General features: G+C 42.9%; 1 long non-coding RNA gene across 7 annotated transcripts in view; it reads right to left on the bottom strand.

Moving 5' to 3' along the window:
- The window catches only part of LOC128103629 (uncharacterized), a 308429-nt gene that overhangs the window by 120388 nt on the left and 167500 nt on the right, over positions 1-20541 (bottom strand). For all 7 annotated transcript variants that reach the window (XR_008215742.1, XR_008215748.1, XR_008215743.1 and 4 more), the window contains exon 4: positions 3066-3211. This is a non-coding gene — a long non-coding RNA (uncharacterized LOC128103629). The remainder of the gene's footprint in view (positions 1-3065; positions 3212-20541) is intronic.

Raw genomic sequence — 20541 nt, 5'->3', positions numbered from 1 at the left:
TAAGTTCTGCAGGGAAGACACTACCAAATCCCCATGGCTGCTCTCATAAGCCAGGAAAGTGTCTTGTGCCTTCTCTTGGATCTGGAATCCTGAGCATCTATTACGAGATAGCAAAAAGAGTCTAAATTACAGCAAACTCAACACTATAGACTAGACAGCTAATCCAGACATGGGAGCAACAGTAGACACACCACTGGAAATAAGTCTCATACAGCTAAAAAATTCTCAGGATTATACAAAATAGAGCACAACCCTTAATTCCACCTATTATCTACTCCCATGAAACTAACTGTCCATTGGCCTATGAGACATTAAGATGTTTCTGCCTATTTATTAAAATTGCCATGTTGGGTATCAGGGTATATAGCTCAGTTGGTAAGGAGCCTGACCAGCCTGTGCATAACCATGAGTTTGATCCCCCAGAACTATACCCCCAAACAGAATTTTTGTTGTTTTTCTAATTTCTGGTTTGGACACAATAACTTTTGTTACTATATTCCATAAAGTTTCACTAGTCGAGTTCTGTTTCTGTTATTTATAAAGATTATTTGGGGGCTAGGAAGGTGGCTCAGGGTAAAATGCCTGCTATGTAGGAATGAAGACCTCAGTTCTGACCATACCACCCATGGAAAAGGCCAGATGACATCGTATATCCCTAGCACTGGGCAGGAAGAGACAGGAGGATCCCTGGAGCTTCCTGGCTGTCCAGTCTGACCAAACTAGTGAGCTCCAGGTTCAGGGAAATGTCAGATCTTGTCTCAAAAAATAAGGTGAAGAGCCATAGAGGAGCATCAACATACGGCCTACACACACATACACACACACACACACACACACACACACACACACACACACACATGCACAAATGCAGGCATATACTATCCAAACACACACAAAATCAGAAAGATGATTTCAACTACATTTATACTGTTCTGAACTATAAAATTCAAGGCCACCTCATGAAAATAAACCTTTAGCTTGAAATAATTTTTAAAATAATGACTATATCCAACTTATCTATTTTAATACTGTTAAGTCTACTCAAAGGGTTTTTGCCAAGATGAGGGTAAAAGTGTATTTTCTCATTTTTGAGTTTCCTAAATCTGTCTCTATGTTACTTTGCCTGTATAATCATCTCACCTAGTAAGACAAGTATATTTATCTCCCTTTTAAAGAGGCAAGCATTCAGATACCAAAGAATTGAAGAGAATCCCAATACCCAAAAGATTAGCTGAATAAGAGGAAAAACAAGCTAGGGAACTTTTCCTTTATCTCAAGATCGGGATAAAAAAAGAGCTTAATTACTTGAGTGAAAGCTGAAAAAATGGCCAGTGTTGTTCTGTGGATGTGCAGATTCCCAAACGAGCCCCCACTTTCCATTAGTTACAAATTGGATTCCAGGAACTACTCCCTTAATTTCCCAGGATTATAACAGTGTGGTATTTTTAGATACACCCAACAACTATTTCTTCAAATCACTGCACTAAACCATTTTAGAAGATAATAACAGCATTGCAAGTGCCCATGGTCATTTTTGGTATAACAATACATCAGCACATTTCTCTCATATTATCCTTGGTTTAGAAATGCTGAAAGTAAATTTAAGAGACTGAGTCATTTATTGCAAGTCTTATAGCTAAAAAGACCCCATTTGAGACTCAGATCAGGACATCTCACTTTCAAACCTATATGATCTTCGCTCCAGTGTGTTAAATCTCCTATGGCACATAGGACATTGCATTGGACAAATAGTTACTCGTTTTTCAATTTGTGAGGTTCTAATGTATACCTTATCCTCTTTGATTTCCCCAGTGGCCCCTGAGGTAAGATAAGATATGCTACCTGTATTAAAGATGAGGAAATTGAAGTTTAAAATAGTTTACTTTCCAACTAGGAAACAGTAGACACTTGAAACCAGACCTCTGACTTTGACTTTGCCTCCAGTTGATGTTCTCCTCTACTGCCCAGAAATTTATCCTCCATAGCTCAAGTTCTTATCCTTTAGTTAAGAGCTCAATGAAACCAATGGAAGAAAAGATGAGTAAGACAAGGCCTTAACTCCTAGGAAAACCCCTGGGAAAGAACCCACCTTTCCTGCTTTGCCCACAGGCAGCAAGGGAACTAGGAAAACAGAGGGAAGCACCAAAAAGCATGAGAGTCACTTATTCTAGAACCCAGCAATAGAGTATGATGCATCTTTAAAAGCATCTTTAAAATGAAGGATCTGAAAGGTCTTCCAGAGCAACAGAGAGACCCAAAGCAAAGGGAAGTAGCCCTGGAATTCAAAAACATGTGTCCCTCAAATTTCATATGCCAGAACTCAACCTCAGAAGGAAAGGAGTGCTTAATTAGTAGACCCTTGGAGGAGCTGATGAGGCTGTAAGGTCTCTACATTCATGAAGAGGGTAAGTGCATTTATGATTAAGCTTTAGAAAGCCACCTCCCTCTTCTCTCTCTTCTTCCATGGAGAACCCAGCATCCTATCACTCGTGAGCCTTCTGCTTCCCACCCTAAGAGGTCAAGAATAATAGCATACCATTTTGGTTTTCATTTTACAGATTTGTTTTTAATTATATGTATGCATGGGGGGGGGCGGTATGTGAATGTGCATGCCTCTGGAGTCCAAAAGAAGGAGACAGATTCCCTAGGACCTGGAATTACAGGCGATTGTGAGCCACCCTGTGTGGGTGCTGGAAACTGAACTCAAGTTCTCAGGTTCTCAGGAAGAGCATCAAGGGCTGAGCCATTTCTCCAACCTCCAAAATGTCATTTTGGAAGTAGTACCTTGATTCTGGACTTCTGGGGGTCCGATAGTGAGGAATTTCATTGGGTTGTAAATTGGTCCATCTGGGTTATTTTGTTACAACAACAGAAACAGACTGAGACAGATGAAGAGGACAAAATGCTGAAGAATTTCTCAGACACTTCTCCGTATCTCAAAGGAAGCTCCCACACATGGTTATAAGATAAGGACTGGCAGTGTGGAGATCTGGACATCTCCACCAGTCAAAGCAGGCAAGAGATACAGATGGACTGGTCATAAGAAGCAGAAGATAAAGACTTACTGTAATATAATGACACATGACTGGCATGACAGCCTTGATGTCAAAGGGGCTTCTTCAACCGCTGCTAGTAAACAGTCTTCTCATGGTAAGTTCATTCTTTCTTCGATACAGGTAAGATACAGGCACATTCATCATCTCACTTGTGGCTATAGAGTGAAAGCAAAAACCAAGCAGTGAAAACTCTAGCTGCCTTGGGAGTCATGACATACCTTTCCCCTTCAGAAAAGATGGTGACCAGCTAAAAATGCCTAGAACATGGCTTACCACCCAAAAGTGCAGCAGATCTTTTTGGACCCAAAAGTACAGCGCCCCTTCTGAGCTTCTACCACTAATGCCAGGCTCAGGAATAGGACTCTAATTATGGTCCTTTGGGAGACATTACAGACCCAAACTATCACACATCCACAAGAAAGGAGATTAACACATTGATGGAAGGATGTTTGTTTTGGGCTTCTGTTTTTTGGGAGTGCCCAAGATCAAACTTATGGCCTTGAGCAAGCTAGGCAAACGCTGTATCATGAAGCTACACTCACATCCACTAAACATTTTGTATTTTGCATAGCATGCCTGGGAAAAAGATCTAACTCTTATGTAAGGACAATGAACTACCTGGTTGTATGTCACTGTGAGATGGCTATTATTACACCTATCCCCCACCTAAGGAAATCAGAAAGTTGAATCATTTGTTCAGCATTGGGAAAATGAACATGCAAACGTGACCTCTCAACTGGACTACCAACTCAAATAAACAAAAAGATGCCTCAGGAGGGAAGTGTCCGCACTGTGGCAGGGAATATCTTCCCATCAAACTCAACACTTCAAAGGGCCATGACCTTTGAAAATGGCACAGTGGTTTACTTTCAACAGAATACAAAGAAAGAAGAACATTAAAATTATAGTAAAACTTACATTTTTGAGGAAATGTTGAAGGACCAAAAGCCAGCTCATAGGTGACTTTAAGGAGCTAATTAACAAAAGCCTTTAATTGCATAAAGAGTTTGTCTTGGTTTCATTCTCTATTGCTGTGATAAAATATCCTGAGAAAAGCTACTTAAGGGGAAGAGTTTTATTTCCTCTTAGAGTGCAAGAGTACAGTCCATCATTATAGGGTAAGTCAGAGGCAGAAGTCTGAGGGAGTTGTTCACCTCACATCCACAATCAGGAAGAGAGAGCAATGAGTGAGTGTGTAACTCACTCTATTTTATATAGTCCTGGATCTCAGTCAAGGAATGTTGCTATCCAGAGTGGACAGATCTTCCCACCTCAATTATGCAATCAAGATACTCTGCGAGAAACAATGCCAAAGTGTCCCCACCCTGGCAATTCTAGATTCATCACATCAACAACTGACACCAATCATCACATGGTCATGTAACTAGCTGCTATCAACCATAGACACAATTTACAAGTTTGGCATCACAGGCTTGAAAAGACAGCTGTGAGTTGGTTTGCTTGTTTATGGGCAGGCTGTTTGAAACAGGGTCACTCATGGTCCAGGCTGACCTCAAATTCACTAAGTAGCTAAGGATGACGTTGAACTCCTGGCCCTCCCACCTCCACCTCCCAAGTACTGGGACGATAGGTGTTTACTAACATACTCAGCAACAGCTAGGTTATAGAACTGCAATTTAGTAATGGGGCAAACTAAATTACCTATAAAATGAGATAATATGCATCTACCCATGATAGATCTACCAGATGGCTGAGAAGCCTCACTTGCATAACTTTCATATGAACTGGGTACTCTCTTCCATTATTGCTCAAAACTCACCAGGGAAATAGGAGGGGCTTTGAGCTCTGAGTGCCAACAACAGTGGGTCAATTAACGAAGACACCCTGTGTATGCTGTTGACACATGATGTGACAATTTCACCAGGGAAATTGTCTGAAATACACCCAAGAACTGCATTGATAGTATGTAGCATAATGCCCCTTTCTAGTGACCTAAAAACTTTTTTCTTATGGTTGCTCTTATTCAGATTAATATTAAGAAACTGGGGTAATAAATATGATACAATCTTTAGGTTCTTAGAGCAGTTTGGTTTATAAGGTAAGATTTTCAATTCATTTCATATACATTCCAAACTAAGCATATGGCCCAAGTATTAAATCCTGTCCCCAGCCTTTACTCACTGCCTTGTGCTAATAATGTCTTTTTAAAGTCATATTTGTCTTATGCAAAACCTGAAGCTAAAGAAACAATATACTTACCCCTGCTTGCTGCACAGAATTCGCGCACTCACAACACCGAAGTCAGAACAATTGTGTCGGGATAAGGGGACAAGTCATCAGCTCAAACCATTAGCTCTTCTAGACTTTACTGAAAATGAGCTTCAGATGAAAAAGGACAGAAGTGACATGAGATGACGTCCAAGCACATGGTGTCTGTGATGACTAATGCTCACTGTCAACTTGACAGGGTGTGGAATGATATTGCAGATAAATCTCAGCGTGTCTGGAAGTGAGTTTCTAGTTTAGTTTAACCACGATAGGAAGACCTACCCTCGCAGACGACACCAGGCATGGGCTGGGATTCTCACATGTATAAAAAGACGACATCAAAATGAAGCTAGGCACTCTTCACTTTCCGCTTCTTGAATACAGGCACAACGTGGCCACATCCTCCTGCCGGCACCACCACAATTTCCTTGTGGAGAACGATTCTATCCCATCAAACTGTAAGGCTAAAGAGACCCCCAATCTCCCTGAAGTTGTTTGTGTTATGCATTTTTGTCAGAGCAGTGAGGAAAGTAACTAGTACAGCGTCTGGTAGGGACTGGTAGAAATACCTGATTAGAAGTGAATTACCAGAAATTCTGCTGAATTAAATATATGCAAGGCATGAGAGGATCTGGAGTCAGCCAGCACACAAAGCTCTGAGGCATGTTTGTGGGGTGTTTTCAGAAAGGCTTACCAAGTGAGAAAATTCAGCCTGAATGCAGGCAGCACCATCCCATGGACAGGGGTCCCAGACTACATAGAAAAGAAAAGTGAAACACCAGCATTGTCTCTCTCTGCTTCCTGAATGTGGGTGTCATGTGACCAGCCATCCCACCACCACCACACCTTCCCTGCCATGAGGGACGGTACCTTCAAACTGTGAGCCAAAATAAGTCCTTCCTTCCAAATTAACTTGTTCTTGTCAGGTATTTTATCAAAGCAACAAAAAAAGTAACTATTAACCACTACTGTTCATGGTACACACTAAAAAAAAAAAAAAAAAAAAAAAGGAGAATTATGGATAAACTGTAAATGTTCAATAAAATTATTGAAGCAACTTGAATAGGGATAACCTTCTATGAAGTGATTGCCAAACTACAAATTCAAAGAAAGATTCTGCTTACAATTCGACACAAGACCAGAGCACTGGGGTAGATTTACTGGGACAGAACTGCAGTAATGCCTCAGGGCTCTCAAGGGGACATTCACAAGACAGAAGCCTCAGAAATAAGGCAGATTTGCCAAGCTTGTGGTTTCGGTCCCTGAACCAATGTCAGAGAATGAGTCGCTTGTACTGACAGTGAAGAATGGGCAGGGGAAAAAGGAGGCCAGGAATCCCAGAGACAGACCTCTGCCTGTGTGGGAGTCATGATGCCCTCTCCCGACCTCATTGTCCTCCGCTACTGTTTTTTTAAATGACAGAGGAAACAATAGCCAGCTCCACAGAAGCCATTTCCACAAGCCAAATGTCAAGTAAGGGCTGGCAGGGCCTGGGCAAAATTAAAAGTGATGGAGGGAAAACCAGCTCACCCCATCTAACTGCTCCAGGCCCAGGGGGGTTGCCCTTGGGTGGAAGCAGCCTGTCTATTTATTGTCCCTGCTGGCGGCAGGAATCCCAGACTGAGGCAATGCCACCTTGAGCTTTTTTGTGATGTCATGTACAACATCAAAGAGAATGACCCAGAAGGTTGTGTGTGTGTGTGTGTGTGTGTGTGTGTGTGTGTGTGTACCAGGCCAGAGGTCAGCATTGGTGTCTTAACTCAATCACTCACTTTATTTAGATAGGATCTCCCAATTAACCTGGAGCTGATACAGCTAGGCTCCCTGGCCAGTGAGTTTCAAGGATCTGTCTGTTCCTGCTTTCCACCGGATTTACTGAGCCACACCACCACACCAGCTTTTGCATGGGTGTTGGGATCCGAACTCTCGTTCTCATGCTTGAGTGGCAAGTACTTTACAAAGGAATCTTTTTCCTGGCTCCCAGAAGGGACTGTGTTAAAACTCACCATGTCAGTCATGTTCTTTTCCATGCCCGAAGCCCATGCACCCCAGAGTTCCCTAGGCACTCACTCCATGACTGCGGGAAGGTGGGTGAGGAACTCCCCTGTCTTTTCCTAATCACTGGCAGATACTCCACTCCAGCCTCCTGGTGGCTGAACTGTTGGTCTCCCCCTCCCCAACCACTCACAGTCCAATTTGGGGAAATCAGCAGTGAGTTGATAGCAGGGCAAGGAGCTCCAGGTGGTGGGGGAAAAGGCTCTCCACAATTAGCATTTTTCCTTTGAAATATCATCATATCCCTGAAATGTTATAACTCAAGTGCCCTTAATTTTCTGCAGATTCTTATTTTGCAATGTGAACAAGATCCTCCAGCCCAGGGAAGAATCATCTCATAGGAAAAAGACTAGCAACTTGGAAGGCTCCATGTAACCACTTGTCTTAAAACCCAGGCTCTCAGACGCAGACATAGATCTAAATATGACTCCAAGTTCAATAGCCCAGGCTCTCACACACAGTAAAGGCATGAGAGATGAGGCTAGTTGCCCTACCCGACTCTGCCAGAAACACACTATGAGTTTCTCATTAGCAGCAAGCAGGTGTCTTGGAATAGAGTACCACTTCTAGTCTAGACAGAACCACCCTGGATCTCAAAAATCAGGGGTGTGTATGTGTGTGTGTGTGTGTGTGTGTGTGTGCGCGCGAGCACGCGCAAAGGGTGTCTGCCTTATTGGAGATCACCATTTTTAGGATCCACCCCACTCCCCACCATTCCTTTTTCCATGGAGTGAGATATGTTTATGGAACCTTTGGTGCAAACTTCAGATTAATGTTACATTGGAACAAGAGTACTTTAGATTAGCCCTAAAGAATAGGTTGGAAATTTTTCAACTTCTTTTTAACTACCCCAAAAATATGTACAACAAGCAAACCTCATCCTAGGCCTAGTGGGTCAGGAGAGGGCATGAATAAGAAAACTCACAGGACTGAGTACTGTATGGTAAAGAGCAGCGAGGCTGACAGTGTGACGAGATGCCAGCTGTTCCCTTCCACTGCTTCCCAGGCGAGGCTCATGCCCTGGCTAGGAAACATCAAGTGAAGACTTGCTGGACAGTCCTCGCACTAAACAAGTGTCCTTTCTGTTTGACACTTCCTATATACCAGGGATGTGCTTTATTTCCATCAACAAATACAGAGTGCAGGTTCACCTGGGAAACCTCCATAGCCTAAGGTCAACTGTGGCAAAGGAAACAGCTAAGCACAGGGATCAAAAACATCACAGTCACCATCCCACAGATGCACGGTGTAGAACAAGTGGATCTAAGGAAATAGATTCAAATTCTGCCTTCTTATATGAAATAAAGGCATATTTCTTTTTCTCCACTATTAAAAATATTAATAATAATAATAATAATAATAAATAGTGCCACTGACATGTATGAGGTTTTAAACAGTACTTTCTGGGAGTTAGAAAGTGATGATGATAATAACAACAATAATAATAATAATAATAATAATAATAATAATAGTTTGATGATGATGATGATGCTCTCATCATCTACATTAAAACTGATTGAACGTCGACATAATTTTGTAAAGACTGTTTGCAGAAACAATCATGTTCTTTGCGTGGAACAGGAAACTATAGTGACTGCCCCCCCAGTTCAATCACTGAAGCCACCGAGGTATGAAACCATGAAAAATGAACTAAAGGGGGGCAATCTGAGAATAACGCTAATGCTATAGACTAGAAAGGGGTAGACAGCGCTCAGGACGGAGGCTGCACATCTACAGTGTCAGACAGGTTGCAGGAGCATACCTGGTCAGGAATGGCATCAATATGCCCCAAATGCCCTCACACACCTTGGCTTCCTTAAGGCAGGAGCCACATGAATCCACTCTGAAGACAAGCGCAATGCCCTTATCATACTACGCAGTAAGTACTTAACTCACCTGAAATTTAGGGAAGAGGAGAGTGCTGACACAGGCTGACAATTCCGCTGAGTTGGCCATCCCCAGTATAAATGACCAGAGAGCCACAGGAAATGGAAAAGAGGATGCAGGACATTCAATGAAAGACAACACCTCACTTCCTCTCATTTTTACCACAGTGAAATACTCCACTAAGATCAAATGAAAGAAGTCTTCAGAATACAGAACCCATACGGAAGAAGAAGAAGAAGAAGAAGAAGAAGAAGAAGAAGAAGAAGAAGAAGAAGAAGAAGAAGAAGAAGAAGAAGAAGAAGAAGAAGAAGAAGAAGAAGACAAGCACCAGCAAAATCATGGACGCCAACAAGCAGAGAGGAGTGCTAGCATGGGTAGGGTTGATGGTTAACACTGATGTCAACTTGACAGGATCCAGAATCACATGGGAAAGAAATCTCTGGGAACTGCCAGATGAAGTGTCTGAAGTAAAAAGGCTACCCTCAATGTGGCTGGTGTCATTCGATGGGTTAGGATTCCAGACGAAATAAAAAGGAAGAGCTAACTGAGTACCTGCCTTCTCCACGCTCTGCTTCCTGACTGTGGATGCAGTGTGACCAGTCACCTTCCTTCCCTGCCATGACAGACTATACCTCAAACTGTGAGCCAAAACAAGCCCTTCCTCTTCTTTGAGCTACTTTCTACAGGCATTTTATCACATCAAGATCAGTAATACTATAGTCATGAACTCTTGAGTTAGCAGTGAAGAAAACAGAGCCATCCGCAGGCTTTCAGGATCGCTAAACTTAGGGTCCAGGCCAGTTCAATAGAATGCAGAATCCCAGGCCACACCTGGGTAAATCTGGTAAACCAAAGTATGCCTTTTATCAATTGCCCAGATTTCCTATTAACTTTAAAAGGCTCTCATTGAGTTCAATCTTCTTTGCTTTTAAACATGTATCAATTTTTGTGTTCCAGGAACTCTATATTCAAAGAAAAGAACAGTAAGAGGGATTTTACTCACCATATGTTAGAGACAAATTAGAAAATGTCTGCACAGGAGACACAAACACCACAAATTAAAAAAATAGAATTGGCTGGGCAGTGGTAAGGCATGTCTTTAATCTCAGAAATCAGGAGGCAGAGGCAGGCAGATCTATAAGTTTGAGGCCAGCCTGGACTACAAAGATAGTTACAGGACCCTGTCTCAAAAAACAAAAACAAAAACCAGAATTGGATTTGTTTTAAACTTTGTTTGTTGTACTGATATTAAATGTACTCGTTTCTTTATTATAAAGATTTATATCTTTGATTTCATTTAAATTGTGGTATAATGACATACCTGTTGATAATTTTTATTGCATATATAAACATTGAAAATTAGGCAAAGTAGACAATTGGTTTTACATTCAAACTTGTGAGTCTAAGATTTATTTTATTTATGGAAGGATGGATAGATAGATAAACAGACAGATAGACAGACACATTTGTTTGTGCAAGTGTCCATAGAGGTCGGAAGGGGTATTAAATCCCTCAGAGCTGGATTTGCATGCATTTGTGAGTTACCTGATATGGGTGTGGGAATCCATACTCTAACCCTCTGCTACAGCACTAAGCCCTCCTAACCACTCAGTCCCAAATTTGTAAGTTTTAAAAACTGGAATCAGACCTTTTCCTTTCTGTCAGGCCTGGTGGGGATACCTGTACTCCCAGCCCTCTGGAGTGGAGGCAGAAGGAACAGGGGTTCAAGGCTAGCCTCCACTCCACAGGGACTTCAAGGCCACTTGGGCTACATGAAACCATGTCTCAAAAAATAAATAAATTTTTTAAAGTAGGTTTTGGTGGTGCTGGTGGTGCTGGTGGTAATGGTGATGGTAGTGGTGGTAGTTTTTGAGATAGGGTTTCCTCTATGTCTCCTGGCTGTCCTGGCTCTGCATATAGACCAGGCTGGCCTTGAACTCAGAAATTCTTCTTCCTCCCAAGCACTAGAGTGCTGGAAGGTATGTGCCACCACTCCCGGCTTTTCTTTTTGTAATTTATTTTGACTATGTGAAAATGTACATGAAGTTTACCATCATAATCCCTTTTAGTATCCCCCCACAGTGGTATGAAGGTCCTTCACATGGCTTTTTCATCACCACCACCATCCAAGACAGAATGCTATTGTTTTATGAAGTGGTACCTCTAAACACATTCAATATTAGCATTGCATTCTCCCACCCCAACTCCCAAGAAAACTCTAACCGGCTTTTATATCTGTGTATTTGCCTGTTCTAGATTTTTCCTAACATGAGAATCACGTGGCATTTGTCCTTTTCTGCATGGTTTGTTTCACAGGACACCATGCATATGATATGGACTTCTTTGCCTTTCCTAAGGCCAAGTAATATTCCATTATGTGTATACACTACAATTCATTTATCCATTTATCTCTTCATAGAATTTAAGTTGTTTTTCTCTTATTTTATTGATTACTTTTCAAATTCATTCATTTATTTATTTACTTATTTGTTTTTGAGGAAGAGTCTAATGTAGCCCAGGCAGGTCTGGAACTCACTAGGTAGCTAAGGATGACTCTGAACTTCTGATCATCCTGCTTATACCTCCTGCATGCTGGACTTACAGGGGTATTCCGGAGGCCTGCTTTGTGTGGTGCTAGGCACTGAATCCGGGGCTTTGTGCAAGCTGTGGAAGCATTCGACCAACGAAACACATCCCCAGCTCCCCTCACCTCCCACCCCACAACCTTTCTGAGAAGCTCTATCACCCAAGATGTTGGGAATTCTTATTTTTATTTTAGGAACAAATACAAATATTGAAACATGAAGATAGAAGTAAACTGAAGACAGGAGCCGAGAAGATGGAGTAGCTGTACATCTAGAAGTACTAATACAATGGCACCTTCCAAAATATCCTAGATCCCTTCCTAGTGTGGACACCCTCTCATTAACAAAGAATCCTCCACTCATGATCTAACAGGGAAAAAGAATAGAGAGGGCTCTGTGCATCAGTGAAGACACCAAATTACAGCCCTTTTTTTTTTTTTAAAGCAACGTGATTTTATTACTTTCAACCTATGGGAAGGTAAGGAACTGCAGAAGGAGCCCCTAGGCTCCTATTTTAATGAACACAGGAGAATCATATATAATTACCATATCAAGTGTTCCTATGGAATGGAAACTTCTGAAGTACTTAAGGACACTTAAAAACAGTTTATACTGAGAATTTTTAACACTCAACCACCAACCTCACCAAGATATTACTTAGCTATTAATTTGCAGCTCTGGAGAAAGGCTTGCTAAGAGAAGAGCATAGTTAGCCCAACATTGGGGATTAAAAAAGTTTATTATATTCTAATTTACATGAAAAATTCTACAGTCTGAACAAATTTATGAGGAAAACTAAAAACCTCTGAGGGAAAGATGGGGCAGATTGGGATATGCAAGTTATCTGGGCAAAGGTAAACACTAGTTTATTTGTAAGCCACAAAACTAATCGAAGAAAGGAGGAAAGAATTTCCACGACCCACTACAAGCTTTTGGGGAAAACGAAACCTGTAACATGACTAAATTAGTGTCATAGGAGACGGTGATCAAAGCAAAAGCAAGCTATACAACAAGAATATCAAAAAACAAAAACAATAAAGTGCCCAAAGCTCGACAGTGTTTGGTGCAGGAAGGCTGTCTCCTCTCCAGTTGCCATGCTTAACTTCAAAGGTAGAGTAAGAAAGAAATGTCTGCAGCGATGACTCGCGGAGTGAATCAAGCCAGCCCTTCAAATGTTCTCCCTGAACATTTCTGAACTGCCATGTGTTAAAACTCATCAAGACCATTTCTTCCCACCTGGATTTGGCGTCCTTCAAGGAGAAGGGAAAGAGTTCTTTTTCTGCCTCATGAATATTCTGCAGAGATGCAAACCAACCAGCGGTGAAAATAAGCCCATCACTCCCGAAGCGCGCCTCTGCTGTACGCATGCGCCCATCTTGCAGCTTAAGAAGTCTGGGAGACCGTCATAACAAGTGTGCACGAGGGAGCCTCTAGGCTAGGTTCACAGTTATTTAAGACTCATCGGTTCCCGTATCCTACAGCTCCATCTAGGAGGAAACAAAGTACTTGGTTTTCAACCAGCTTGGTTCTGGAGCCATGTTAACTTTGATATTATCAGTGGAGGCTGGGGTTCAAGGAGAAAGAATGGTTTGTGGATACAGAGTACAGAGAGACTAGGTAGAAAGGGGGTAAAGATAGAGGGAGAGCTAACAAATTTCTCTTTATTCACTTTTATTCCCCATTTTTTGGTTATTAAAAGACAAAACATGTACCAAACGTTCTCAGAGACTCTGATTATTCTACTTAATGAGGTAAACTGCAAACACATTTAATTAACCAAAGAGTCATTAGTTATCAGCACATACTGCTTGTCTCAGGATGGGAATCACCTCTGAAAGTTGTCACCCACCCTCAGAGAGCTTATCATCTATGGGAAATAAAACTGGGCACCTGACCTATGTACAGCCTTCCTGCCTCCCAACTCCTGCCCCTGTGCATGGCCTTCCTGTCTCCCAACTTCTCTAGAATCCAAGTAGAAAATCCAACATTCTTAAGACTGTCTCATATGATGGGAATAGTGTTAGCTACACCATCCACTCTAGATGCCCTAGACTAGTAAACTGATATGTCAGGGAAAAGCCCAGCCCTGGACTCAAGGCACCTCTGCCTACTTCAGCATCCCTCAGACGCCATGCTTTCTCACTTTGCAGTCTTCCTGTGTGTCCCTGGGTTCTTTCCTCCGGCTTCCCTCTCCTCCAGCCTTTTTACTCGGGACCCTAGCCCCCTCCCGCACGGCACTGTAGATACCATCTCCCTGTGAAGGCTTCTTCAAAGTCAGCTGTTATCCAGACCTCTTCCAGGCTCTTTTAGGAACTGTGCTCAGAGTCCTCAATACACTGAGCAGTGGTGCAGATTTCTCTTCTGTCTCGGGAGGGAATCTCATTCTGCACACGGCTGTCACAACACAGGATACAACACACTGTGCTCGATAAACGTTTGATAAGTGTATTTGAAACAGACCCTCAAATTGCCACATGGTTCCTTTGCTCTGTACTGGCAAAGCCCTGCCACTTCTTTGGTCCGTGCCCTCCCTGAATCACCTTCTCAACCCCAGAAAGCCTCTCCTTGTCAACATCAGCATTTCTAACCTACAGCCAAGGCTATGCCTTCCTAACTGTGCACAAAAGATCAGCAAATGGATGCTTTTTCAAAATTACATGTTTGAGAGTCTACGAGGTAACTCTCACATTAGTTAGCTTTCTCATTTCTATAACAAAATGCCTGACAAGAACAACTCAAGGGAAGGAAGGTTTGTTTGGCCTCACAGTTCAAGGATGCAGCTGATCACACTGCATCTGAAGTCAAGGCAAGAGGGAACAGGAAGTAGGGCTGGACTATCAAACCTCAAGGCCAACTTCCTGTGACCCACTTCCTCCAGCAAGACTCCACCTCCTAAGGTTCTGCACCTTCCCACGCAGAGCCTGGCCCCAGCAGGGGAGCGAGTACCTATGAAGGCATTTCACATTCAAACCACAGCAGCTCAGGGCTCACACACATCTGCAAACCACTGGACTTCTGTTGTCTTCCTTTGACTGGTTTGGACACAAAGCCCATTGCTCTTGCTTTTCAACATCTCATGTCTATTTCATGATGGGTATTTACTTCTAGTGTGAATCTAGCCCTTTCCGGTACCCTTACAGTATGGTTTATTGAAGTCATAAGAGAGTGCATGAACTCTTGCTGGGACATCATTCTTTTCATCTATTTGCTCAACTAGAATGTATTGAGCTTCTTTCAAGGGTGCACATGGCGGGTGGGGAGCCCACCAATGACTTGATCCATTCCCACCTCCTTCCTCAAAGTAAGATTTTTAAAGCCTACGTAATTACGTACCATTCTGATTTGGGACACAGTGGGAGGCAACATCCATTTTTAGCTCTTAAGTGGAGCTCAGGGCCATATGTAGCCAAAGTGTAGAGATTATATACTAAATATAGATCAAGGAGAATCTATGCGGTATAATTGTGGATTTCTAAGTTTTGATCTCTAAGCCACAAGAAGTGAGGGATCTATTCAGAGCAGTAGATTGCCTAGAGAATGGCCTGTACTCCTCCATCGCTACTTTTCCTTTAAATAGATTGGGCTTTATGAGACAATGTTCAGTTCTTACCTTTTCTCTCCATATTTCTCTACTAATGCTGTGTGCCTATCTATATATTTTCTCCCACAAATGGTGACTGCCTAACCCCTCTGATGGAGGCAGTATTAGTGTTTCCCAGTCGCCCAAAGCTTTAAATGTGACATGCCTGTGCACCTGGCATCTGCCTTAGTTCTCAACAGCCATCAGTAATGGAGAGCAAAGAAAACTGCATGGGGCAGGTTCATTGTCTTTCCTCTTTCTGAGGGGCAGACATTGAAAAACACAACTGAATAGGGGGTGGGGTTCCAACACCCATCGGGATCCAGTTATAAAAAAAAAAAAAAAAAAGTGGTCTGTAAACTCCCGACACATCTGACAGGGGGCAGTTGATGAGAAGACCTAATGCAACATCCGGCTTTTGTTCGCATCTATAAGCATCTTTTAGGAAAAAGGGGACCCAAATACAAGGGGAGGAAGCTGCTGAAACACTGATTTCTAATTAGCTCCCTCACATCAGCAGAGGAAAAGGAAAATGGGTCTGGCTACTGTTTCCTCAGAATTTGCTACTGCTTTATCTGAGGGTGAGGCATGCACACAGCCTTCTAAACGCTGTGTAGTGTACTTGGGTTCAAAAGTTCAGCAATATCTGGACAAAGGCTAGCCCTCTCCTCGGGAAGGACAGTCTGGGGGCTGCAGATGGGACTGTGGGAATTGAATCCTGCTCCTCCCACACCGACCATCTGCAAAAGCTTGGGCCTTTGCAAAGGCTCTGACCTTCAGGCCCAGAGTCTTTACTCAGACTGCACCTGCCCAGGATTAGGTTTCCTGCCTCTGAATGATGGCTTCTTTCATTGAGTCTGCAAACAGCTGTCACATGATCAAGTGGGAGCCGGGCAGAGGGAGCCAGACAGTCCCTTGCAAAACGGCTGAGCAGGACACCGACTCGGGTGATTCATCTTCTAAAACCTATTCCTGAAATGCTTTTGTGTGTTGATATCACTTCTTGTTTCAGCTCACAGATAATTACAGCCTGCCAGAGACACTGCTCTAACCTGGAAAAGAGACCATCCCCATGACTCATTAGAGTGCCTAAGAATGAATGGGGCTCATTGTCTCTCCCTTTTGCCTTTGACCCCAGCGATTGCTAAATCTATGGTTTCTAACCTTGTGAAAATGAGGGGAAACTTGAAAAGGAATCTGGCAGCTCCCTGGAACATGAACCACGACTGCATTGCTGAGATCAGCTGCACCTGCTGGTGGGACATTTTGCTAATTCAAGTGATGTGCCTGCACCATGTGGAAAACAACCCTGGATGGCCAATTCATCAGGGAGGGAAGACTCCCAAAGACATTTCACTGGAGACACAGCTTGAGGATGGTAGGGAATTACATGACATTTGGGTACGATATGATGAGATTCGGCCCAACAGTCCAGGTATACAAAGAAGTACATTATTATGGTCACTCACAAGCAAAGTAAAATATTACAGCAAAGGAGAAGGCCCTTTAGTCAAGCAAACTTTATAGCAATAAAGAATCACGATTTTCCTTCTAACAGAGAGTTCTGTATTCAACTGAAAGAGCTATATCTATACACAAGTCTTCCCAATGGTTAACAGAAATAGTTATAAATATAAAGAGGAAAGGAGGATGGATGAGCGATTATCTAACTGTCCCAAACCCCAGGCATCCAAATTCAATTCTGTAGTCAGAAAAATTCCAGGCAGCAGTTTCCCTCCTGAGACCATCGCTCCCAGGTAACCAAAATACTATTGGGGTTTTTCACATATACAGCTGGGACATGTCACAACTGTGTTTCTCCTACTCAAACATGCATTTGTGAGTTAACATACCAGATCAGCATGCATTAGGTGCAAGGGCAGACCAATTAAGATTTGACTACCTGGGGCTGGAGAAATGGCTCAGTGGTTAAGAACACTGGCTGCTCTTCCAGAGGACCTAGGCTCAATTCCCAGCACCCACATGACAGTTCACAACTGTCTGTAACTCCAAGATCTGACACCCTCACACCAACATCTACACAGTCAAAACACCAATGCACATAAAATTAAAATTAAAATTAAAAAAAAAAAGATTTGACTACCCAGGCATCAGAGTTAGAGAAACAAAATCAGGATTTAAGAAATTAATATTAAAGGGCTAGGGAAATGGCTCAGTTGGTAAAGTGTTTGATGCACCAGCATGAGGACCTAAGTTTGGATCCCCAGCACCCATATAAAAAGCCAAGCACAGAAGTGTGCTGCTGCTATAACCCCGTCACTGGAGAGGTAGAGACCAGAAGAAATCCGGCTCTTGTTGGCCAGGCAGCATAGCTAAATCCTGGTGTTTCAGGTTAGTGAGACTCTGAAAAAATAATGTGAAAATTGATGAAGACACCCATGTCTGGCCCCCATACTCATGCATACTCATGCACACATGTACACACAAATGTGCAGACATTCATCACACACACACACACACACACACACACACACACACACACACTTTTTAAAGGCCCTTTCCATTATCCACCTCTTGTTTCAAACCCTGAAAGTGCCAACCTCGGCTCTCAGCACACTCGGATGTTGCAAGGCTGACAGGAAGGAATTCCTATCTTTTGCATTAGCACTTAGTGTCTGCAAATGTCAACTGTGGTGCCCAGGTGTTGCAAAGCGTCTGTCTTCCTCTTAAGCAACAGGATGCGACAGACTGAATGCCTGTGGGTGATTACGGCAGTGCTCAAGTGAAGGCCAAAATGACAGAACACATGAGAAATATAATAATTCTTTCAAAATGTCCTAACTGAAGTGCCTCCTTGTAGATGACAAAATGGATTTCATACATTTCAGGGTTTTTTTGCTTTTTTTTTTCCAAATGGGGGTGGGGGGAAAAAAACAGGCAGATCAGTTTATTTTCTGAGCACAGCATTAATGACAAGATGACATCACCGGCAGCCAATCAGAAAGCTCTCTCGTGTCTGGTGTTCTAACACCATTTCATATTTATGGATAAGCACCAGAAGGGTGTCAACTCAGAGCTGCAGCCCCCCACCCTCCCCACTCACTTCTAAATAAAGTGCCTGCTTCCATTCAGCAGCCAAACTGAAAAGGTTTTCAAGGGGTTGGGGGAGGGGGGCTCAAAGAGTCTCTTCCTCCTCCTCACAGACTGTTTTCTGACAATCCCAAGTACAGGGCTGGGAAAATGGCGAGGACCTGGACCACCACTACCTACATGTCCTCCAGAGTGCCTGCACCGTCCTTCACCAATGAGCTCAGCCTAGGCTTCCTTGGCAAAGCCTTAAGCACTGAAGAAGTGAGGCTGTGCACAACAGAAGGGGCTGGGGCCATCTTACACAAGAAATGGATGCTACTGACCACTGAATTTTAAATTATCTGGTTCCTGCTACATTTCCTAACCTCCTAAGTAGTTAAGAAGAAAAGTTATCCCTGTCCTAGTTAATATCAAGTCAAGTCCAGACTGACGGAACAGTAGCTCAACCTACCCTTCCACCAGATCTGTGAAGGCCAGGGGTCTCCCATGAGCCCACGGAACAGGGCAATGCAACAAAACCTTCAGTTACCTGAGAGTGGCTAGCCGCTAAACTGGAGCCTACTCAAAGGTATGGCGAAAGCATCTATATTCAGCCTCAAACTACCAATCGATGTCCACAGAAATGGAGAATGCATTTCGAATTCACAGAGGCATGAAAAGGGGGTGTAGCATGGCACCCGTGAAAACTTCTGCTTAAGACACTCCGTGTCCTTTTCTCACACTCCCCTGAACCCCATCTAGAGACTAACACAGCTCTTTGTTTTGTCCACACCCCTAAGCATGCTGATGTCACCTCAGGGTCTCTGGAGCAAGCTCAAAAGTTAGAATTATGACACGTAATAAAGACATTTGGCCATGAGGCAAAGATGGCAGGATCTAGACGGCTGACCCACCACCAGGGGTGATGGAGCCGAATCTGACGTTCTTTTCTTATCGACTGAATGATGCATAAAGAGAAAAAGTTAATAATCTGCTCAGAGCAAATTCAACATTTCCAAGCTCCCAGTGCTCTGCCACTGACCACTGGGCCCCACAGCCCACACCTACCTTGATATCAAAAGCATCCACATGAAATGACTATAGTCTGGCCCTTTACATAATTAATTTGTTTCAAAGGTAAAATTGATAAATAGTTTCAAAGGGGGAGTAGAAGAGGAATAAGGCTCTTCACTGTGAGCTCTAAATAACTCATTAAAATAATCTAAATCCTCTCATATCCACTCGTCCAAACCAAAGTTAAACTGGGCAGTGGTGGCACAAACCTCTAATCCTAGCACTCAGGAGGCAGAGGCAGGTGGATCTCTGTGAGTTCGAGGCCAGCCTGGTCTACAGGGTGAATTCCAGGACAGCCAAGGCTACACAGAGAATCCCTAGTCAAAAAGCAAAACAAAACAAAGCATAAAGAGACCCCTAGCACATCTCAGAGTTTCTACTCTTTAACACAAGCCATACATACTGCAGCCCCACACAAATCTGCAGGCTCTCCATACAAGAGACAGTTGTGTGCAAAGCAAAGAAGAAAAGAATCTGACCTGTGACCTCTAAAGCCTTAGGTCATCGGGGACAAATCTGGGGGAGGGCAGTCATTGTTGTGTTTTTAAGACGCCTAATTTTAACAAGACACAGTGGAAGAAGGGCTCCTCCTGACCCACGTGCTCCAAGCAATGGGGGCTGTCATTTTTGAAAGTTATAAAAATTCACATCAAAGGCAAAATAAAAAACCAGACATGAAAATCAACTGCACATTCAACAAAAAGGAACAAATTAAAATGCAGTATGCTGGGATCATAAATCCAAAAATAAACATGTAGACAAGAGCTTGGAAAAGCCAGTCTTCCCAACACGCTTTCCCAACGCAAACGGAACCTCTTCCAAAAGCTACCTATTAGAAGGCCTTGTTATTACCCAGCTAATCTCAGTGCTCCGCACTAGCTGGCAGAAGGGAAAACTAATTTGGATGATCCAAAAATCATTTACATTTGGTTTTAGTTGCATTATACGGGAGTGGTAAGTTGGCTACACATTTCCCTCCCTAATTAAGTTTAGAATAATTTTAAATTTTATATTCCCTCCGCGCAAGCCAGCTAAGGACTGCAGA

This window comes from Peromyscus californicus, unplaced genomic scaffold (assembly GCF_007827085.1).
Source record: "Peromyscus californicus insignis strain IS unplaced genomic scaffold, ASM782708v3 Scaffold_8__1_contigs__length_139910024, whole genome shotgun sequence".
NCBI lineage: Eukaryota > Metazoa > Chordata > Mammalia > Rodentia > Cricetidae > Peromyscus > Peromyscus californicus.
The sequence above is the reverse complement of the archived record's forward strand: the minus strand, read 5'-3'. Positions and strand labels throughout refer to the sequence as shown.